The sequence below is a fragment of the Crinia signifera genome, chromosome 1, assembly GCF_055691185.1.
Source record: "Crinia signifera chromosome 1, ASM5569118v1, whole genome shotgun sequence".
NCBI lineage: Eukaryota > Metazoa > Chordata > Amphibia > Anura > Myobatrachidae > Crinia > Crinia signifera.
In genome coordinates this window covers 440,049,081-440,065,301 of record NC_139217.1, presented here as the reverse complement: position 1 = coordinate 440,065,301, position 16,221 = coordinate 440,049,081, and the positions used below count along the sequence as shown (strand labels likewise).

General features: G+C 46.1%; 1 protein-coding gene and 16 non-coding genes across 17 annotated transcripts in view; all 17 read right to left on the bottom strand.

Moving 5' to 3' along the window:
• The window catches only part of SLC38A9 (solute carrier family 38 member 9), a 174,826-nt gene that overhangs the window by 59,621 nt on the left and 98,984 nt on the right, over nucleotides 1-16,221 (bottom strand). The window lies entirely within an intron of this gene.
• On the bottom strand, nucleotides 48-211 carry LOC146043832 (U1 spliceosomal RNA). The gene has a single exon (XR_014464779.1). It is a non-coding gene; the product is annotated as a U1 spliceosomal RNA (small nuclear RNA).
• On the bottom strand, nucleotides 1,422-1,585 carry LOC146043148 (U1 spliceosomal RNA). Its single transcript, XR_014464147.1, has one exon. It is a non-coding gene; the product is annotated as a U1 spliceosomal RNA (small nuclear RNA).
• On the bottom strand, nucleotides 2,796-2,959 carry LOC146043143 (U1 spliceosomal RNA). Its single transcript, XR_014464140.1, has one exon. It is a non-coding gene; the product is annotated as a U1 spliceosomal RNA (small nuclear RNA).
• On the bottom strand, nucleotides 3,468-3,631 carry LOC146043131 (U1 spliceosomal RNA). Its single transcript, XR_014464138.1, has one exon. It is a non-coding gene; the product is annotated as a U1 spliceosomal RNA (small nuclear RNA).
• Nucleotides 4,842-5,005, bottom strand: LOC146043126 (U1 spliceosomal RNA). The gene has a single exon (XR_014464135.1). It is a non-coding gene; the product is annotated as a U1 spliceosomal RNA (small nuclear RNA).
• On the bottom strand, nucleotides 5,514-5,677 carry LOC146043122 (U1 spliceosomal RNA). The gene has a single exon (XR_014464134.1). It is a non-coding gene; the product is annotated as a U1 spliceosomal RNA (small nuclear RNA).
• Nucleotides 6,888-7,051, bottom strand: LOC146043117 (U1 spliceosomal RNA). Its single transcript, XR_014464133.1, has one exon. It is a non-coding gene; the product is annotated as a U1 spliceosomal RNA (small nuclear RNA).
• On the bottom strand, nucleotides 7,560-7,723 carry LOC146043112 (U1 spliceosomal RNA). Its single transcript, XR_014464127.1, has one exon. It is a non-coding gene; the product is annotated as a U1 spliceosomal RNA (small nuclear RNA).
• On the bottom strand, nucleotides 8,934-9,097 carry LOC146043106 (U1 spliceosomal RNA). The gene has a single exon (XR_014464126.1). It is a non-coding gene; the product is annotated as a U1 spliceosomal RNA (small nuclear RNA).
• LOC146043101 (U1 spliceosomal RNA) lies at nucleotides 9,606-9,769 on the bottom strand. Its single transcript, XR_014464125.1, has one exon. It is a non-coding gene; the product is annotated as a U1 spliceosomal RNA (small nuclear RNA).
• On the bottom strand, nucleotides 10,975-11,138 carry LOC146044393 (U1 spliceosomal RNA). Its single transcript, XR_014464888.1, has one exon. It is a non-coding gene; the product is annotated as a U1 spliceosomal RNA (small nuclear RNA).
• On the bottom strand, nucleotides 11,647-11,810 carry LOC146043097 (U1 spliceosomal RNA). The gene has a single exon (XR_014464124.1). It is a non-coding gene; the product is annotated as a U1 spliceosomal RNA (small nuclear RNA).
• Nucleotides 13,021-13,184, bottom strand: LOC146043092 (U1 spliceosomal RNA). Its single transcript, XR_014464123.1, has one exon. It is a non-coding gene; the product is annotated as a U1 spliceosomal RNA (small nuclear RNA).
• On the bottom strand, nucleotides 13,693-13,856 carry LOC146043087 (U1 spliceosomal RNA). The gene has a single exon (XR_014464122.1). It is a non-coding gene; the product is annotated as a U1 spliceosomal RNA (small nuclear RNA).
• LOC146043076 (U1 spliceosomal RNA) lies at nucleotides 15,067-15,230 on the bottom strand. The gene has a single exon (XR_014464118.1). It is a non-coding gene; the product is annotated as a U1 spliceosomal RNA (small nuclear RNA).
• Nucleotides 15,739-15,902, bottom strand: LOC146043075 (U1 spliceosomal RNA). The gene has a single exon (XR_014464117.1). It is a non-coding gene; the product is annotated as a U1 spliceosomal RNA (small nuclear RNA).

Sequence of the window (16,221 nt, the reverse complement as noted above, 5' to 3'; positions counted from 1 at the left end):
TATGACTGAGGGAAAGAAACAAAAAGCTGACTTTTACCAGAGTTGATCAGGGGATAGCGCGAACGCAGTCCCCCACTACCACAAATTATGCAGTCGAGTTTCCCGCATTTGGGGAAATCACAGGGGTCAACACACCCGGAGTGCAATGGGTGAGCCTCGCCCTGGGTGAACCACCTTCGTGATCATGGTATCTCCCCTGCCAGGTAAGTATGAGTTGGACTAGGTCTCAGGAAGGCCACTGCTCGGGCACATCCCTGTCGGGTGAAGGAGGTTTGTTTACATGAGGCAGCAGAAGTGAAGTCCCGGCTGGGGACAAAATACTGCAGGAAGGCCACGTTGACTTGGTAAGGCTGAATGGTGACTATTCCTGAAGCACCCCCAAACTATACCCACAACTAGTGCAAATCATTCCCATAGCACACTGCAGCAGACGGATTTGCATACCGTGATGTCATTTAAACAGTCGGTCAGAATTGGCTGCGGCCCTCATCTCCATATGAAAACTGACAGGCAGTGCACCGGCCCTATGTCTCGATGGGTTCTTGAATTGTACAATAAAGTATAAAGGCAGATTTACGTTTAACCCCCTCATTGCAGAGTTTCTCTCATACACGCACTGAAATATGTACTGATGTTTTCACCCGTCCAACATCAATATTAATGATTTTTTTAAGTTTGTTTTGTTTTGCCCATCTCCAACCCTGGCGGCACTCACCCAAACTATAGTTAGTTTTTAGGGGGTTTTTCGTTCAAAAGATTTTGAAATTAGTAAAAAAACAAAGTCAATTGTCTTTTTAACACGCCAAAAGTTGTTTCGCCCAAATGGCCCCAAAAAAGTATTTTGTATTGAAATGTCAAGAAAGTGAACCAAAAGCAAATGTCGTTTTCCCCTTCACCCCCACATCTTATAAGCACCATAAACAAATATTTTGTGTATCTTGTTTTGCCATTAATCCCATGGCCCAAAATTTGCCCTTGAAATGAAATGCTCTTTCTTCCAATTGTCGCTGTCTCAATTTGAACGCTTACTATGTGTAGGAAGACTACAGCCGTCCGACAAGGCCTACCATTTTACAACTTAGACAAGCCACTGCATTAAATGAGGGCCAACACTTTTTTTTCTGTCTTCTTTAAACCTGACACAAGATGGGAAGAGGCCGTTGAAAAGCTGGAAGCCTACTTTGCAAAGCAAGTGTGGGTCTGTAGTGACCTCTATTGGTTGTATATGCAAAGCACACTATAAGGCACCAAAAAATCAAGAAAGCATATACAGCCAGCAGAAAGGAGAAGAGATCAGAACAGAACGCAGAATGGAAGGTAGAAGTGCATCTTCAAGGGTGCAATGGGAGGAGTTGCAGAGTAGGGAAGGTTGATTGATGAAGAAAAAAAACATAATGGAGCTGACTTTTACCAGAGTTGATCAGGGGATAGCGCGAACGCAGTCCCCCACTACCACAAATTATGCAGTCGAGTTTCCCGCATTTGGGGAAATCGCAGGGGTCAACACACCCGGAGTGCAATGGGTGAGCCTCGCCCTGGGTGAACCACCTTCGTGATCATGGTATCTCCCCTGCCAGGTAAGTATGAGTTGGACTAGGTCTCAGGAAGGCCACTGCTCGGGCACATCCCTGTCGGGTGAAGGAGGTTTGTTTACATGAGGCAGCAGAAGTGAAGTCCCGGCTGGGGACAAAATACTGCAGGAAGGCCACGTTGACTTGGTAAGGCTGAATGGTGACTATTCCTGAAGCACCCCCAAACTATACCCACAACTAGTGCAAATCATTCCCATAGCACACTGCAGCAGACGGATTTGCATACCGTGATGTCATTTAAACAGTCGGTCAGAATTGGCTGCGGCCCTCATCTCCATATGAAAACTGACAGGCAGTGCACCGGCCCTATGTCTCGATGGGTTCTTGAATTGTACAATAAAGTATAAAGGCAGATTTACGTTTAACCCCCTCATTGCAGAGTTTCTCTCATACACGCACTGAAATATGTACTGATGTTTTCACCCGTCCAACATCAATATTAATGATTTTTTTAAGTTTGTTTTGTTTTGCCCATCTCCAACCCTGGCGGCACTCACCCAAACTATAGTTAGTTTTTAGGGGGTTTTTCGTTCAAAAGATTTTGAAATTAGTAAAAAAACAAAGTCAATTGTCTTTTTAACACGCCAAAAGTTGTTTCGCCCAAATGGCCCCAAAAAAGTATTTTGTATTGAAATGTCAAGAAAGTGAACCAAAAGCAAATGTCGTTTTCCCCTTCACCCCCACATCTTATAAGCACCATAAACAAATATTTTGTGTATCTTGTTTTGCCATTAATCCCATGGCCCAAAATTTGCCCTTGAAATGAAATGCTCTTTCTTCCAATTGTCGCTGTCTCAATTTGAACGCTTACTATGTGTAGGAAGACTACAGCCGTCCGACAAGGCCTACCATTTTACAACTTAGACAAGCCACTGCATTAAATGAGGGCCAACACTTTTTTTTCTGTCTTCTTTAAACCTGACACAAGATGGGAAGAGGCTGTTGAAAAGCTGGAAGCCTACTTCGCAAAGCAAGTGTGGGTCTGTAGTGACCTCTATTGGTTGTATATGCAAAGCACACTATAAGGCACCAAAAAATCAAGAAAGCATATACAGCCAGCAGAAAGGAGAAGAGATCAGAACAGAACGCAGAATGGAAGGTAGAAGTGCATCTTCAAGGGTGCAATGGGAGGAGTTGCAGAGTAGGGAAGGTTGATTGATGAAGAAAAAAACCATAATGGAGCTGACTTTTACCAGAGTTGATCAGGGGATAGCGCGAACGCAGTCCCCCACTACCACAAATTATGCAGTCGAGTTTCCCGCATTTGGGGAAATCGCAGGGGTCAACACACCCGGAGTGCAATGGGTGAGCCTCGCCCTGGGTGAACCACCTTCGTGATCATGGTATCTCCCCTGCCAGGTAAGTATGAGTTGGACTAGGTCTCAGGAAGGCCACTGCTCGGGCACATCCCTGTCGGGTGAAGGAGGTTTGTTTACATGAGGCAGCAGAAGTGAACTCCCGGCTGGGGACAAAATACTGCAGGGAGGCCACGTTGACGTGGTAAGGCTGAAGGGTGACTATTCCTGAAGCACCCCCAAACTATACCCACAACTAGTGCAAATCATTCCCAGAGCACACTGCAGCAGACGGATTTGCATATTGTGATGTCATTCAAGCAGTCGGCATGAAACAGCTGGAGGCCTACTTTGAAATGCAAGTGAGTGTGGGTCCTGCAGCGACCTCTAATGGTTTTATTTGCAAAGCACACTACAAGGCACAAGAACAGTAAAAACATGGAAACATATGCGGCAAGCACACAGGAGAAGATATGAGAACAGAACGTAGAGTAAAAGGAAATAGCGCAGTTAAAGGGGTGCATGGAAAGGATTATGACTGAGGGAAAGAAACAAAAAGCTGACTTTTACCAGAGTTGATCAGGGGATAGCGCGAACGCAGTCCCCCACTACCACAAATTATGCAGTCGAGTTTCCCGCATTTGGGGAAATCGCAGGGGTCAACACACCCGGAGTGCAATGGGTGAGCCTCGCCCTGGGTGAACCACCTTCGTGATCATGGTATCTCCCCTGCCAGGTAAGTATGAGTTGGACTAGGTCTCAGGAAGGCCACTGCTCGGGCACATCCCTGTCGGGTGAAGGAGGTTTGTTTACATGAGGCAGCAGAAGTGAAGTCCCGGCTGGGGACAAAATACTGCAGGAAGGCCACGTTGACTTGGTAAGGCTGAATGGTGACTATTCCTGAAGCACCCCCAAACTATACCCACAACTAGTGCAAATCATTCCCATAGCACACTGCAGCAGACGGATTTGCATACCGTGATGTCATTTAAACAGTCGGTCAGAATTGGCTGCGGCCCTCATCTCCATATGAAAACTGACAGGCAGTGCACCGGCCCTATGTCTCGATGGGTTCTTGAATTGTACAATAAAGTATAAAGGCAGATTTACGTTTAACCCCCTCATTGCAGAGTTTCTCTCATACACGCACTGAAATATGTACTGATGTTTTCACCCGTCCAACATCAATATTAATGATTTTTTTAAGTTTGTTTTGTTTTGCCCATCTCCAACCCTGGCGGCACTCACCCAAACTATAGTTAGTTTTTAGGGGGTTTTTCGTTCAAAAGATTTTGAAATTAGTAAAAAAACAAAGTCAATTGTCTTTTTAACACGCCAAAAGTTGTTTCGCCCAAATGGCCCCAAAAAAGTATTTTGTATTGAAATGTCAAGAAAGTGAACCAAAAGCAAATGTCGTTTTCCCCTTCACCCCCACATCTTATAAGCACCATAAACAAATATTTTGTGTATCTTGTTTTGCCATTAATCCCATGGCCCAAAATTTGCCCTTGAAATGAAATGCTCTTTCTTCCAATTGTCGCTGTCTCAATTTGAACGCTTACTATGTGTAGGAAGACTACAGCCGTCCGACAAGGCCTACCATTTTACAACTTAGACAAGCCACTGCATTAAATGAGGGCCAACACTTTTTTTTCTGTCTTCTTTAAACCTGACACAAGATGGGAAGAGGCCGTTGAAAAGCTGGAAGCCTACTTCGCAAAGCAAGTGTGGGTCTGTAGTGACCTCTATTGGTTGTATATGCAAAGCACACTATAAGGCACCAAAAAATCAAGAAAGCATATACAGCCAGCAGAAAGGAGAAGAGATCAGAACAGAACGCAGAATGGAAGGTAGAAGTGCATCTTCAAGGGTGCAATGGGAGGAGTTGCAGAGTAGGGAAGGTTGATTGATGAAGAAAAAAACCATAATGGAGCTGACTTTTACCAGAGTTGATCAGGGGATAGCGCGAACGCAGTCCCCCACTACCACAAATTATGCAGTCGAGTTTCCCGCATTTGGGGAAATCGCAGGGGTCAACACACCCGGAGTGCAATGGGTGAGCCTCGCCCTGGGTGAACCACCTTCGTGATCATGGTATCTCCCCTGCCAGGTAAGTATGAGTTGGACTAGGTCTCAGGAAGGCCACTGCTCGGGCACATCCCTGTCGGGTGAAGGAGGTTTGTTTACATGAGGCAGCAGAAGTGAACTCCCGGCTGGGGACAAAATACTGCAGGGAGGCCACGTTGACGTGGTAAGGCTGAAGGGTGACTATTCCTGAAGCACCCCCAAACTATACCCACAACTAGTGCAAATCATTCCCAGAGCACACTGCAGCAGACGGATTTGCATATTGTGATGTCATTCAAGCAGTCGGCATGAAACAGCTGGAGGCCTACTTTGAAATGCAAGTGAGTGTGGGTCCTGCAGCGACCTCTAATGGTTTTATTTGCAAAGCACACTACAAGGCACAAGAACAGTAAAAACATGGAAACATATGCGGCAAGCACACAGGAGAAGATATGAGAACAGAACGTAGAGTAAAAGGAAATAGCGCAGTTAAAGGGGTGCATGGAAAGGATTATGACTGAGGGAAAGAAACAAAAAGCTGACTTTTACCAGAGTTGATCAGGGGATAGCGCGAACGCAGTCCCCCACTACCACAAATTATGCAGTCGAGTTTCCCGCATTTGGGGAAATCGCAGGGGTCAACACACCCGGAGTGCAATGGGTGAGCCTCGCCCTGGGTGAACCACCTTCGTGATCATGGTATCTCCCCTGCCAGGTAAGTATGAGTTGGACTAGGTCTCAGGAAGGCCACTGCTCGGGCACATCCCTGTCGGGTGAAGGAGGTTTGTTTACATGAGGCAGCAGAAGTGAAGTCCCGGCTGGGGACAAAATACTGCAGGAAGGCCACGTTGACTTGGTAAGGCTGAATGGTGACTATTCCTGAAGCACCCCCAAACTATACCCACAACTAGTGCAAATCATTCCCATAGCACACTGCAGCAGACGGATTTGCATACCGTGATGTCATTTAAACAGTCGGTCAGAATTGGCTGCGGCCCTCATCTCCATATGAAAACTGACAGGCAGTGCACCGGCCCTATGTCTCGATGGGTTCTTGAATTGTACAATAAAGTATAAAGGCAGATTTACGTTTAACCCCCTCATTGCAGAGTTTCTCTCATACACGCACTGAAATATGTACTGATGTTTTCACCCGTCCAACATCAATATTAATGATTTTTTTAAGTTTGTTTTGTTTTGCCCATCTCCAACCCTGGCGGCACTCACCCAAACTATAGTTAGTTTTTAGGGGGTTTTTCGTTCAAAAGATTTTGAAATTAGTAAAAAAACAAAGTCAATTGTCTTTTTAACACGCCAAAAGTTGTTTCGCCCAAATGGCCCCAAAAAAGTATTTTGTATTGAAATGTCAAGAAAGTGAACCAAAAGCAAATGTCGTTTTCCCCTTCACCCCCACATCTTATAAGCACCATAAACAAATATTTTGTGTATCTTGTTTTGCCATTAATCCCATGGCCCAAAATTTGCCCTTGAAATGAAATGCTCTTTCTTCCAATTGTCGCTGTCTCAATTTGAACGCTTACTATGTGTAGGAAGACTACAGCCGTCCGACAAGGCCTACCATTTTACAACTTAGACAAGCCACTGCATTAAATGAGGGCCAACACTTTTTTTTCTGTCTTCTTTAAACCTGACACAAGATGGGAAGAGGCCGTTGAAAAGCTGGAAGCCTACTTCGCAAAGCAAGTGTGGGTCTGTAGTGACCTCTATTGGTTGTATATGCAAAGCACACTATAAGGCACCAAAAAATCAAGAAAGCATATACAGCCAGCAGAAAGGAGAAGAGATCAGAACAGAACGCAGAATGGAAGGTAGAAGTGCATCTTCAAGGGTGCAATGGGAGGAGTTGCAGAGTAGGGAAGGTTGATTGATGAAGAAAAAAACCATAATGGAGCTGACTTTTACCAGAGTTGATCAGGGGATAGCGCGAACGCAGTCCCCCACTACCACAAATTATGCAGTCGAGTTTCCCGCATTTGGGGAAATCGCAGGGGTCAACACACCCGGAGTGCAATGGGTGAGCCTCGCCCTGGGTGAACCACCTTCGTGATCATGGTATCTCCCCTGCCAGGTAAGTATGAGTTGGACTAGGTCTCAGGAAGGCCACTGCTCGGGCACATCCCTGTCGGGTGAAGGAGGTTTGTTTACATGAGGCAGCAGAAGTGAACTCCCGGCTGGGGACAAAATACTGCAGGGAGGCCACGTTGACGTGGTAAGGCTGAAGGGTGACTATTCCTGAAGCACCCCCAAACTATACCCACAACTAGTGCAAATCATTCCCAGAGCACACTGCAGCAGATGGATTTGCATATTGTGATGTCATTCAAGCAGTCGGCATGAAACAGCTGGAGGCCTACTTTGAAATGCAAGTGAGTGTGGGTCCTGCAGCGACCTCTAATGGTTTTATTTGCAAAGCACACTACAAGGCACAAGAACAGTAAAAACATGGAAACATATGCGGCAAGCACACAGGAGAAGATATGAGAACAGAACGTAGAGTAAAAGGAAATAGCGCAGTTAAAGGGGTGCATGGAAAGGATTATGACTGAGGGAAAGAAACAAAAAGCTGACTTTTACCAGAGTTGATCAGGGGATAGCGCGAACGCAGTCCCCCACTACCACAAATTATGCAGTCGAGTTTCCCGCATTTGGGGAAATCGCAGGGGTCAACACACCCGGAGTGCAATGGGTGAGCCTCGCCCTGGGTGAACCACCTTCGTGATCATGGTATCTCCCCTGCCAGGTAAGTATGAGTTGGACTAGGTCTCAGGAAGGCCACTGCTCGGGCACATCCCTGTCGGGTGAAGGAGGTTTGTTTACATGAGGCAGCAGAAGTGAAGTCCCGGCTGGGGACAAAATACTGCAGGAAGGCCACGTTGACTTGGTAAGGCTGAATGGTGACTATTCCTGAAGCACCCCCAAACTATACCCACAACTAGTGCAAATCATTCCCATAGCACACTGCAGCAGACGGATTTGCATACCGTGATGTCATTTAAACAGTCGGTCAGAATTGGCTGCGGCCCTCATCTCCATATGAAAACTGACAGGCAGTGCACCGGCCCTATGTCTCGATGGGTTCTTGAATTGTACAATAAAGTATAAAGGCAGATTTACGTTTAACCCCCTCATTGCAGAGTTTCTCTCATACACGCACTGAAATATGTACTGATGTTTTCACCCGTCCAACATCAATATTAATGATTTTTTTAAGTTTGTTTTGTTTTGCCCATCTCCAACCCTGGCGGCACTCACCCAAACTATAGTTAGTTTTTAGGGGGTTTTTCGTTCAAAAGATTTTGAAATTAGTAAAAAAACAAAGTCAATTGTCTTTTTAACACGCCAAAAGTTGTTTCGCCCAAATGGCCCCAAAAAAGTATTTTGTATTGAAATGTCAAGAAAGTGAACCAAAAGCAAATGTCGTTTTCCCCTTCACCCCCACATCTTATAAGCACCATAAACAAATATTTTGTGTATCTTGTTTTGCCATTAATCCCATGGCCCAAAATTTGCCCTTGAAATGAAATGCTCTTTCTTCCAATTGTCGCTGTCTCAATTTGAACGCTTACTATGTGTAGGAAGACTACAGCCGTCCGACAAGGCCTACCATTTTACAACTTAGACAAGCCACTGCATTAAATGAGGGCCAACACTTTTTTTTCTGTCTTCTTTAAACCTGACACAAGATGGGAAGAGGCCGTTGAAAAGCTGGAAGCCTACTTCGCAAAGCAAGTGTGGGTCTGTAGTGACCTCTATTGGTTGTATATGCAAAGCACACTATAAGGCACCAAAAAATCAAGAAAGCATATACAGCCAGCAGAAAGGAGAAGAGATCAGAACAGAACGCAGAATGGAAGGTAGAAGTGCATCTTCAAGGGTGCAATGGGAGGAGTTGCAGAGTAGGGAAGGTTGATTGATGAAGAAAAAAACCATAATGGAGCTGACTTTTACCAGAGTTGATCAGGGGATAGCGCGAACGCAGTCCCCCACTACCACAAATTATGCAGTCGAGTTTCCCGCATTTGGGGAAATCGCAGGGGTCAACACACCCGGAGTGCAATGGGTGAGCCTCGCCCTGGGTGAACCACCTTCGTGATCATGGTATCTCCCCTGCCAGGTAAGTATGAGTTGGACTAGGTCTCAGGAAGGCCACTGCTCGGGCACATCCCTGTCGGGTGAAGGAGGTTTGTTTACATGAGGCAGCAGAAGTGAACTCCCGGCTGGGGACAAAATACTGCAGGGAGGCCACGTTGACGTGGTAAGGCTGAAGGGTGACTATTCCTGAAGCACCCCCAAACTATACCCACAACTAGTGCAAATCATTCCCAGAGCACACTGCAGCAGACGGATTTGCATATTGTGATGTCATTCAAGCAGTCGGCATGAAACAGCTGGAGGCCTACTTTGAAATGCAAGTGAGTGTGGGTCCTGCAGCGACCTCTAATGGTTTTATTTGCAAAGCACACTACAAGGCACAAGAACAGTAAAAACATGGAAACATATGCGGCAAGCACACAGGAGAAGATATGAGAACAGAACGTAGAGTAAAAGGAAATAGCGCAGTTAAAGGGGTGCATGGAAAGGATTATGACTGAGGGAAAGAAACAAAAAGCTGACTTTTACCAGAGTTGATCAGGGGATAGCGCGAACGCAGTCCCCCACTACCACAAATTATGCAGTCGAGTTTCCCGCATTTGGGGAAATCGCAGGGGTCAACACACCCGGAGTGCAATGGGTGAGCCTCGCCCTGGGTGAACCACCTTCGTGATCATGGTATCTCCCCTGCCAGGTAAGTATGAGTTGGACTAGGTCTCAGGAAGGCCACTGCTCGGGCACATCCCTGTCGGGTGAAGGAGGTTTGTTTACATGAGGCAGCAGAAGTGAAGTCCCGGCTGGGGACAAAATACTGCAGGAAGGCCACGTTGACTTGGTAAGGCTGAATGGTGACTATTCCTGAAGCACCCCCAAACTATACCCACAACTAGTGCAAATCATTCCCATAGCACACTGCAGCAGACGGATTTGCATACCGTGATGTCATTTAAACAGTCGGTCAGAATTGGCTGCGGCCCTCATCTCCATATGAAAACTGACAGGCAGTGCACCGGCCCTATGTCTCGATGGGTTCTTGAATTGTACAATAAAGTATAAAGGCAGATTTACGTTTAACCCCCTCATTGCAGAGTTTCTCTCATACACGCACTGAAATATGTACTGATGTTTTCACCCGTCCAACATCAATATTAATGATTTTTTTAAGTTTGTTTTGCCCGTCTCCAACCCTGGCGGCACTCACCCAAACTATAGTTAGTTTTTAGGGGGTTTTTCGTTCAAAAGATTTTGAAATTAGTAAAAAAACAAAGTCAATTGTCTTTTTAACACGCCAAAAGTTGTTTCGCCCAAATGGCCCCAAAAAAGTATTTTGTATTGAAATGTCAAGAAAGTGAACCAAAAGCAAATGTCGTTTTCCCCTTCACCCCCACATCTTATAAGCACCATAAACAAATATTTTGTGTATCTTGTTTTGCCATTAATCCCATGGCCCAAAATTTGCCCTTGAAATGAAATGCTCTTTCTTCCAATTGTCGCTGTCTCAATTTGAACGCTTACTATGTGTAGGAAGACTACAGCCGTCCGACAAGGCCTACCATTTTACAACTTAGACAAGCCACTGCATTAAATGAGGGCCAACACTTTTTTTTCTGTCTTCTTTAAACCTGACACAAGATGGGAAGAGGCCGTTGAAAAGCTGGAAGCCTACTTCGCAAAGCAAGTGTGGGTCTGTAGTGACCTCTATTGGTTGTATATGCAAAGCACACTATAAGGCACCAAAAAATCAAGAAAGCATATACAGCCAGCAGAAAGGAGAAGAGATCAGAACAGAACGCAGAATGGAAGGTAGAAGTGCATCTTCAAGGGTGCAATGGGAGGAGTTGCAGAGTAGGGAAGGTTGATTGATGAAGAAAAAAACCATAATGGAGCTGACTTTTACCAGAGTTGATCAGGGGATAGCGCGAACGCAGTCCCCCACTACCACAAATTATGCAGTCGAGTTTCCTGCATTTGGGGAAATCGCAGGGGTCAACACACCCGGAGTGCAATGGGTGAGCCTCGCCCTGGGTGAACCACCTTCGTGATCATGGTATCTCCCCTGCCAGGTAAGTATGAGTTGGACTAGGTCTCAGGAAGGCCACTGCTCGGGCACATCCCTGTCGGGTGAAGGAGGTTTGTTTACATGAGGCAGCAGAAGTGAACTCCCGGCTGGGGACAAAATACTGCAGGGAGGCCACGTTGACGTGGTAAGGCTGAAGGGTGACTATTCCTGAAGCACCCCCAAACTATACCCACAACTAGTGCAAATCATTCCCAGAGCACACTGCAGCAGACGGATTTGCATATTGTGATGTCATTCAAGCAGTCGGCATGAAACAGCTGGAGGCCTACTTTGAAATGCAAGTGAGTGTGGGTCCTGCAGCAACCTCTAATGGTTTTATTTGCAAAGCACACTACAAGGCACAAGAACAGTAAAAACATGGAAACATATGCGGCAAGCACACAGGAGAAGATATGAGAACAGAACGTAGAGTAAAAGGAAATAGCGCAGTTAAAGGGGTGCATGGAAAGGATTATGACTGAGGGAAAGAAACAAAAAGCTGACTTTTACCAGAGTTGATCAGGGGATAGCGCGAACGCAGTCCCCCACTACCACAAATTATGCAGTCGAGTTTCCCGCATTTGGGGAAATCGCAGGGGTCAACACACCCGGAGTGCAATGGGTGAGCCTCGCCCTGGGTGAACCACCTTCGTGATCATGGTATCTCCCCTGCCAGGTAAGTATGAGTTGGACTAGGTCTCAGGAAGGCCACTGCTCGGGCACATCCCTGTCGGGTGAAGGAGGTTTGTTTACATGAGGCAGCAGAAGTGAAGTCCCGGCTGGGGACAAAATACTGCAGGAAGGCCACGTTGACTTGGTAAGGCTGAATGGTGACTATTCCTGAAGCACCCCCAAACTATACCCACAACTAGTGCAAATCATTCCCATAGCACACTGCAGCAGACGGATTTGCATACCGTGATGTCATTTAAACAGTCGGTCAGAATTGGCTGCGGCCCTCATCTCCATATGAAAACTGACAGGCAGTGCACCGGCCCTATGTCTCGATGGGTTCTTGAATTGTACAATAAAGTATAAAGGCAGATTTACGTTTAACCCCCTCATTGCAGAGTTTCTCTCATACACGCACTGAAATATGTACTGATGTTTTCACCCGTCCAACATCAATATTAATGATTTTTTTAAGTTTGTTTTGTTTTGCCCATCTCCAACCCTGGCGGCACTCACCCAAACTATAGTTAGTTTTTAGGGGGTTTTTCGTTCAAAAGATTTTGAAATTAGTAAAAAAACAAAGTCAATTGTCTTTTTAACACGCCAAAAGTTGTTTCGCCCAAATGGCCCCAAAAAAGTATTTTGTATTGAAATGTCAAGAAAGTGAACCAAAAGCAAATGTCGTTTTCCCCTTCACCCCCACATCTTATAAGCACCATAAACAAATATTTTGTGTATCTTGTTTTGCCATTAATCCCATGGCCCAAAATTTGCCCTTGAAATGAAATGCTCTTTCTTCCAATTGTCGCTGTCTCAATTTGAACGCTTACTATGTGTAGGAAGACTACAGCCGTCCGACAAGGCCTACCATTTTACAACTTAGACAAGCCACTGCATTAAATGAGGGCCAACACTTTTTTTTCTGTCTTCTTTAAACCTGACACAAGATGGGAAGAGGCCGTTGAAAAGCTGGAAGCCTACTTCGCAAAGCAAGTGTGGGTCTGTAGTGACCTCTATTGGTTGTATATGCAAAGCACACTATAAGGCACCAAAAAATCAAGAAAGCATATACAGCCAGCAGAAAGGAGAAGAGATCAGAACAGAACGCAGAATGGAAGGTAGAAGTGCATCTTCAAGGGTGCAATGGGAGGAGTTGCAGAGTAGGGAAGGTTGATTGATGAAGAAAAAAACCATAATGGAGCTGACTTTTACCAGAGTTGATCAGGGGATAGCGCGAACGCAGTCCCCCACTACCACAAATTATGCAGTCGAGTTTCCCGCATTTGGGGAAATCGCAGGGGTCAACACACCCGGAGTGCAATGGGTGAGCCTCGCCCTGGGTGAACCACCTTCGTGATCATGGTATCTCCCCTGCCAGGTAAGTATGAGTTGGACTAGGTCTCAGGAAGGCCACTGCTCGGGCACATCCCTGTCGGGTGAAGGAGGTTTGTTTACATGAGGCAGCAGAAGTGAACTCCCGGCTGGGGACAAAATACTGCAGGGAGGCCACGTTGACGTGGTAAGGCTGAAGGGTGACTATTCCTGAAGCACCCCCAAACTATACCCACAACTAGTGCAAATCATTCCCAGAGCACACTGCAGCAGATGGATTTGCATATTGTGATGTCATTCAAGCAGTCGGCATGAAACAGCTGGAGGCCTACTTTGAAATGCAAGTGAGTGTGGGTCCTGCAGCGACCTCTAATGGTTTTATTTGCAAAGCACACTACAAGGCACAAGAACAGTAAAAACATGGAAACATATGCGGCAAGCACACAGGAGAAGATATGAGAACAGAACGTAGAGTAAAAGGAAATAGCGCAGTTAAAGGGGTGCATGGAAAGGATTATGACTGAGGGAAAGAAACAAAAAGCTGACTTTTACCAGAGTTGATCAGGGGATAGCGCGAACGCAGTCCCCCACTACCACAAATTATGCAGTCGAGTTTCCCGCATTTGGGGAAATCGCAGGGGTCAACACACCCGGAGTGCAATGGGTGAGCCTCGCCCTGGGTGAACCACCTTCGTGATCATGGTATCTCCCCTGCCAGGTAAGTATGAGTTGGACTAGGTCTCAGGAAGGCCACTGCTCGGGCACATCCCTGTCGGGTGAAGGAGGTTTGTTTACATGAGGCAGCAGAAGTGAAGTCCCGGCTGGGGACAAAATACTGCAGGAAGGCCACGTTGACTTGGTAAGGCTGAATGGTGACTATTCCTGAAGCACCCCCAAACTATACCCACAACTAGTGCAAATCATTCCCATAGCACACTGCAGCAGACGGATTTGCATACCGTGATGTCATTTAAACAGTCGGTCAGAATTGGCTGCGGCCCTCATCTCCATATGAAAACTGACAGGCAGTGCACCGGCCCTATGTCTCGATGGGTTCTTGAATTGTACAATAAAGTATAAAGGCAGATTTACGTTTAACCCCCTCATTGCAGAGTTTCTCTCATACACGCACTGAAATATGTACTGATGTTTTCACCCGTCCAACATCAATATTAATGATTTTTTTAAGTTTGTTTTGTTTTGCCCATCTCCAACCCTGGCGGCACTCACCCAAACTATAGTTAGTTTTTAGGGGGGTTTTCGTTCAAAAGATTTTGAAATTAGTAAAAAAACAAAGTCAATTGTCTTTTTAACACGCCAAAAGTTGTTTCGCCCAAATGGCCCCAAAAAAGTATTTTGTATTGAAATGTCAAGAAAGTGAACCAAAAGCAAATGTCGTTTTCCCCTTCACCCCCACATCTTATAAGCACCATAAACAAATATTTTGTGTATCTTGTTTTGCCATTAATCCCATGGCCCAAAATTTGCCCTTGAAATGAAATGCTCTTTCTTCCAATTGTCGCTGTCTCAATTTGAACGCTTACTATGTGTAGGAAGACTACAGCCATCCGACAAGGCCTACCATTTTACAACTTAGACAAGCCACTGCATTAAATGAGGGCCAACACTTTTTTTTCTGTCTTCTTTAAACCTGACACAAGATGGGAAGAGGCCGTTGAAAAGCTGGAAGCCTACTTCGCAAAGCAAGTGTGGGTCTGTAGTGACCTCTATTGGTTGTATATGCAAAGCACACTATAAGGCACCAAAAAATCAAGAAAGCATATACAGCCAGCAGAAAGGAGAAGAGATCAGAACAGAACGCAGAATGGAAGGTAGAAGTGCATCTTCAAGGGTGCAATGGGAGGAGTTGCAGAGTAGGGAAGGTTGATTGATGAAGAAAAAAACCATAATGGAGCTGACTTTTACCAGAGTTGATCAGGGGATAGCGCGAACGCAGTCCCCCACTACCACAAATTATGCAGTCGAGTTTCCCGCATTTGGGGAAATCGCAGGGGTCAACACACCCGGAGTGCAATGGGTGAGCCTCGCCCTGGGTGAACCACCTTCGTGATCATGGTATCTCCCCTGCCAGGTAAGTATGAGTTGGACTAGGTCTCAGGAAGGCCACTGCTCGGGCACATCCCTGTCGGGTGAAGGAGGTTTGTTTACATGAGGCAGCAGAAGTGAACTCCCGGCTGGGGACAAAATACTGCAGGGAGGCCACGTTGACGTGGTAAGGCTGAAGGGTGACTATTCCTGAAGCACCCCCAAACTATACCCACAACTAGTGCAAATCATTCCCAGAGCACACTGCAGCAGACGGATTTGCATATTGTGATGTCATTCAAGCAGTCGGCATGAAACAGCTGGAGGCCTACTTTGAAATGCAAGTGAGTGTGGGTCCTGCAGCGACCTCTAATGGTTTTATTTGCAAAGCACACTACAAGGCACAAGAACAGTAAAAACATGGAAACATATGCGGCAAGCACACAGGAGAAGATATGAGAACAGAACGTAGAGTAAAAGGAAATAGCGCAGTTAAAGGGGTGCATGGAAAGGATTATGACTGAGGGAAAGAAACAAAAAGCTGACTTTTACCAGAGTTGATCAGGGGATAGCGCGAACGCAGTCCCCCACTACCACAAATTATGCAGTCGAGTTTCCCGCATTTGGGGAAATCGCAGGGGTCAACACACCCGGAGTGCAATGGGTGAGCCTCGCCCTGGGTGAACCACCTTCGTGATCATGGTATCTCCCCTGCCAGGTAAGTATGAGTTGGACTAGGTCTCAGGAAGGCCACTGCTCGGGCACATCCCTGTCGGGTGAAGGAGGTTTGTTTACATGAGGCAGCAGAAGTGAAGTCCCGGCTGGGGACAAAATACTGCAGGAAGGCCACGTTGACTTGGTAAGGCTGAATGGTGACTATTCCTGAAGCACCCCCAAACTATACCCACAACTAGTGCAAATCATTCCCATAGCACACTGCAGCAGACGGATTTGCATACCGTGATGTCATTTAAACAGTCGGTCAGAATTGGCTGCGGCCCTCATCTCCATATGAAAACTGACAGGCAGTGCACCGGCCCTATGT